The sequence below is a fragment of the Bos javanicus genome, chromosome X (assembly GCF_032452875.1).
Source record: "Bos javanicus breed banteng chromosome X, ARS-OSU_banteng_1.0, whole genome shotgun sequence".
NCBI lineage: Eukaryota > Metazoa > Chordata > Mammalia > Artiodactyla > Bovidae > Bos > Bos javanicus.
This window is the reverse complement of record NC_083897.1, coordinates 8,321,462-8,327,595: the sequence shown is the minus strand read 5'-3', so window position 1 is coordinate 8,327,595 and position 6,134 is coordinate 8,321,462.

The window sequence follows — 6,134 nt, the reverse complement described above, 5'->3', positions numbered from 1 at the left end:
GTACAATTTATGCTTCAATTAAAAATAAATAAATTTTTAAAAGGAAAAAGAAAATCACTATTTGGTCACCATGACAAGTAGGGGTTGATTCAGGAGGCTAAGGGTGTCTGGTGGAGGATTGATGGGGAATAGGATGTTGGCGTAATCTAGGAATATCTTCCCACAAAATACTAGTTACCAAGAGAAAAAATAGTGTCTTTATGGTGGAGAAACCTGCAGGCACCAACATGACCAGGTGATGAAGGTTCATGGTACCAGTGACGCAACAGGTTGGCATTGTGTGCCTTATGACGTGATGCATTGAGAAGGGCACAGCATCAGTTCTGTGCCAAGAAAACATGGCCTGCGTCTAGTCCTAAGGAAACATGTGGGTCATCATTCAACATACAAAACCAGAAGTTTCTAAAACTTCTAAGGACATGAAAGATAGGAAAAGACTATGGAGCTATTTCAAAATGGAGAAGCCTGAATGATATGACTGCTCAATGCAACACATGTTCCTGGAGGGAATCCTGGACCGGAGGGAAGAAGAAACATTATTGGGTCAGTTTGGGGATGGGATAAGGAGAAAGAGAACAAGTGAGCACAAATACAGTGAATTGTTAACATTAGGAAACTAGATGAAAGGGATCTGGAAGTTCTTTGTACTGCACTTGTAACTTTTCTGTAGGTTTGAAAACATTTCAAAATATATTATTTTTTAAAACCACGCAATTGCTTATTTTACCAAACCATTTTAGATCAAAGGCTCATTGCTTAATTTCAACCAATTCTGTTCTTCAGGGCAAAGAGGTAAAGATATGGTATGCCTAACCCCAAACCACAGGTATGCAAATCATGTTGCTAACCAGGCCCCAATTCATACTAATTCATCAACATTTCCATGCCCAGTGCTGCATCAGCTCTCTCAGGTCCAACTGAGACACCAAGGTTTGCAGACTTCACTTCCAATGTCGCAGGTGCTCATTGCTCAAAACAGCCCCACCCCTGCTGTGATGCAACAAAGAGGTACTCCTTTGTGGTAACAGTCCTTATCTGTCATCTGTCAGCCTTTGGCAAACATGTATCTCTTCAGTGTCCCTCTGATTTTTTTCTACATGCTCTTCCTCTGTCACCTCATTCTCTGCTCCTGCTGCCTTGAGGGCTTAGGGGGTAGTTTTGAGGCTCAATAGTGCGTGGGGACACGACTTAGCAACTAAACAACAACAACTTCCTCAATTAGCATCCTACATGCAGGGTCTCCCTCCGAAGTGTCCTGTCCCTCAAGCACAAAAGTTCTACACCAGGGATAACCAAATATTGGGTTGGCCAAAAATGTCTTTCAAGTTCTTCCATAAGCGGGCCCAGAAAACCTGAATGAACTTTTCGGCAACATAACTATATGAAAGAAATTAGATAATATGAATAATTAAAGAATACAAATTAAACCACAATGTGGTTGTCATGAATTGTAAATTAGTAGTCTTCATGGCGGCATGATGGTAATGTATATTGAGAATCATGAAAATATTCATGCCTTATGTCATACATTTTGATATGATAACCTGACTTTTAGAACTTTTCCCAGAAAGATTATGCAAAAGATAGAGTATTATTTGCAATAATGAAAAGATGCAAATAATATAAACATGTGATAGTCATGTATTCTTTCATAAATTTCCTGAGAACCTACTACAAACCAAATGTACACTAGAACAGTCATGTTTAAGTATTATGAGAAATTGACACAGTGAAATGTTACAAAACTCTTAAAATTCTGAGTAGAAAAGAAATACTCATAGGAGAACATTCATGAAAATGTAAAGTAGAACACAGAGTTTTATAAACACTGTGTAAAACTGTGTACAAACTGTAAATTATAAGAAATCCAGAAACTTCATCAGATGTGTAAGTATCTCATTTAAATACCCACAGAAACTGTAGTATTATTGCCCCCATGGTATATATTAGGAAACAGGCTCACAGGGGTTATGAAAATACAATACTAGAATGTTAGTTCCAGAAGTTAATGTTTTTGTCTGTCTTGTATCACCAGTGCCTGGAACAGTGCATACAGCAGACACTCAGTAGTTCTTGACTGCCTGAAGTGACTGACCCATGATTTGGACTCAGTGCCCCTATCTGAAATAAGAGCTTCATTCAAATAAGCTAGACCCACCAGGACCGTGAGGGAAGAGTGCGCAAATGGAAAAGTTTAGGTAGCTTGAGTCCTTTGATTCTCCAGGGTCTCACAGCAAGGCCTCTCCTTTCCTTTCTTGTTTACTGCTTGCCCCCTGGTGGAGATACTAAGGAGTAGCAGGAAGAAAGGGCCAGGGTCATCACTGATTGGACAGATTATACCTATGTCTTACTGCTACTGCTAAGTCACTTCAGTCGTGTCCGACTCTGTGCAACCCCATAGACGGCAGCCCACCAGGCTCCCCCGTCCCTGGGATTCTCCAGGCAAGAACACTGGAGTGGGTTGCCATTTCCTTCTCCAATGCATGAAGGTGAAAAGTATCTATATGTAATTAACATCCACTTTTGTCTGGTTTGTGTGTGTGTGTGTGGTATGGAAAGTGTGTGTGTGTGTGTGTGTGTGTGTGTGGTATGGAAACAGGCACACAAAAATTGGAAGTTATGTTTGAGTTGATATAATTTAGAAAGGGGCTTCCCTGGTGGCTCAGAGGTTAAGCCTCTGCCTGCAATGCAGGAGACCTGGGTTCAATCCCTGGGTCAGGAAGATCCCCTGGAGCAGGAAATGGCAACCCACTCCAGTATTCTTGCCTGGAGAATCCCATGGACAGAGGAGCCTGGTGGGCTACAGTCCACGGGGTCACAAAGAGTCGGACACGACTGAGCGACTTCACTTTCACTTTCATATTGACAAAACTAACTTTGGGGACCTGGAGTTATTTTTTCCTTTCTTAGGGTGTTGTGTGGCCCATCATTTGAAAGATTTGTATGAGTTAAGAAATGGACAACTTTTGAATTTTTCTAAAATGTCATGGATGAAGAGGACATTCCAAAATTGCATTAAATTTTCAAACTTATTTTAATTTTGTTTTTTTTTTTTTTTCCTCTGAACACAAAGAAATTACATGCCAAAAATTCACACCAAAGATTTGGAATACTATTAGTTTCACATCACCAAGAGCACTTTTAAATGAGAATTTTAAGAGAGATGGAAACGCAATTTGAAAGGCATACCCATGTGAGAGCCACTTGGAAAGAGAGGTTCTTTAAAGGGCACATTAAAGTGCAATGAGAAGAATGCTTGGTGGACGATCAGGAGAATCATGTTCTTTCACAGGCAGTTGAAATCAAAGTCCAGTTCAAAGAGACACTTGGCCGCTGACCAGGAGATATGTGAGCTGTGAATTCAGATGCTTCTGCTAGAGAAAATAGTGCTCTTAAATTTGAGCTCCAAATCAATTATACCAAGGAATCTACACCAGTTCTATGTCTGGAATCTGAAAGGAGAGCCTGAATGTCCAATGAAAAGGTCATGTTGGAGCCAATTACTAAGCCCCCAAAGTTACTAAAATCTTTATTAATGAAGCAGCATCTAGAATTCCAAGATCTTTAAAATAATATCAGAGCTTAAACTGTCTATTTCCATGAGGTGCAGTAGAGAGGGATCAGTATTAAAGTCCTCCAAACCACTTGTTCCCTCAAACTACCCCTTCATCTTTTAGATGCCTGAAATACCGAGTGAGTATCTTTACCCTCATGGCTATTAATAAATCACAAGCACAGATGCTTCAAATAATTGACGTTGTTTTGCAGTGGAGCTGCTGCTCATATAGGCAACACTATGTAACTGGTTAGCAACAGAGATCCATTCAAATCACACCAGAATACAACCATACATATGACCTTTAAAGAAATGCATTACAAAGTTCAAAATTATTACATAGTAATAGTTTAAAAACATATATGTAATAGTTAAAAAGCATAGACTCTGAATTAAGTATTTCAATTAGAGAAAAGTATTACAATCCCAACATTCATGTTTTTATTGTTTCTATTAAACTTTATTTAATGATAATTATTAATTCCCAGTGTTTCACTGGGAGTTTCCCAGCGTCTCTTTCTTTCCTGACACTTATAGTGAAGGCTTATAGAGTTAACCCCCAGTTTTCTCTCTTACCGACAAAAAGAGATCATCAGCCTGTTAAGCACTTGGAAAGCCCTGCCCACCACCGCCCCCCGCCCCCACCCCCCGCCACACACACACACACACCGTGACTGGATCATTGCTTGACAAATAGTAAATACTTAATAAGTGTCTGCTGAATGAGTGAATGAATCACCATGACTGTATAAGTTGGGGTTTTTTGGTTGTGAATTAAAAAATCCAACTCTGGTAAACTCAGGGGGGAAAAAGGGGATTTAATTGAAGGATATAGGGGCACAAGCAGGTTTAAGAAAACGCTGGTGAACCCAGGTCTTCACAAACCAAGGCAGAAACCAGGCAACTTCGGAAGGCATCAAGCAAGATCTACTTACCATTTTGTTTAGTCTCTATCACTACTCACTAATCAAATCCAAGTGGAAGACCCAGCTTGCATCCACATCACTGCTCCCGAGTTAGGAGAAGACAAGATACCTTTAATATTCCTGCCAGACTTTATCCAGTACATATACATAGAATTTCCCAAAAAGTAGTTGAGGTCCGCTGGCCCAAAGTAGGTAGAATGGATGCAGGAAAGGAAGGAGAAAGGAATAAAATTGTTTCCTAAGTGCCAAGTAAGAAGGTACCTGGGCTTCCCAGATGGCCCGGTGGTAAAGAATCCATCGGCCAATGCAAGAGACGCAAAAAACACAGGTTCAATCCCTGGGTGGGGAAGATCCCCTGGAGAAGGAAATGGCAACCCACTCCAGTAATCTTGCCTGGGAAATTCCATGGACAGAGGAGCCTGGCAGGCTACCATAGAGAGTCACCAAGAGTCAGACTCGACCGAGCAACTGAGCACATGCGCGTGCACATGCGCGTGCGCACGTGCCCACGCACACACACACACACACACACACAAGAAAATACTTTTAGGAAGAAAATACTTTAATAGTAAGTTCTTAGTAAGAAAAATTACTAAGTAATATTTAAAAAAATTTTTGTTGTTGTTGTGCTGGGTCTTTGCTGCTGCATACAGACTCCATCTAGTTGAGGTAAGCAGGGGCTACTCTTTGTGGCAATGCATGGGCTTCTCATTGTGGTGGCTTCTCGGTGCAGAGCACAGGCTGTATGTAGGTGCTTGTGCTTTGGCAGTTGCAGCTCATGGGCTCAGTCATTGTGGCATACGGGCTTAGTTGCCTTGCGGCATATGGGATCTTCCCAGACAGGGATTGAACCCGTGTCCCCTGCATTGGCAGGTAGAGTCTTAGCCACTGTACCACCAGAGAAGTTCCATAGTAATATTTTAAAGTATTGCCCTAGAAGGCAGTACTCTCCTATGGAGAGTCTACTCTCCCATGGAGGAGTCTGACTCTCCATAGAGGATGTCATAGACCCCAGAAACAGGGAAATTACTTTCAAAGGGATATTAAAATGAGGGGGGCTTTTGCTATCTAGTATCAATATAGTGCCAGGACCTGAGAGGAGTTTTCATTGCTTCAGAAAAGTTGATAGAGTATAAAATGTAGGCAGGTAACAATGGCCTTCATCATGTACATTCTCAGTAGAGGTGCAGGGTACACAAGAGGCTGTGATCTGAAAGACCTAGTCATAATTTGTATCTCTTCCAATTATCTTCATTTAGTAAGACTTAACCACGCTTGGGCTTCAACTTACTCAAAAGCAAAATGGGGTTAATAATATTAGGTTGGCCAAAATGTTCATTAAGGTTGTTCTGTAACAGCTCACTGAAAAACCTGAACAAACATTTTTGCCAACCCAATACTTGAGTCATCCACTGGATTACCAGAGTTTGAGAGAGAAACCAATAGGGCATGTGGTATGTACGTGTGTGTATTTGTCTGTCGGTGTGTGCATGCACACAGGAAGGGGAGGAAGAGAGAGAGAGAGATCAAATGACAGAGATTGACTGATTATAAGGAACTGGCTCACACAATTAATGGAGGCTGAGAAATCCTACAACCTGCAGTTGGTCAGCTGGAGACCCAGGACGCCTGAAGGTGTAGTTCCAATCTGA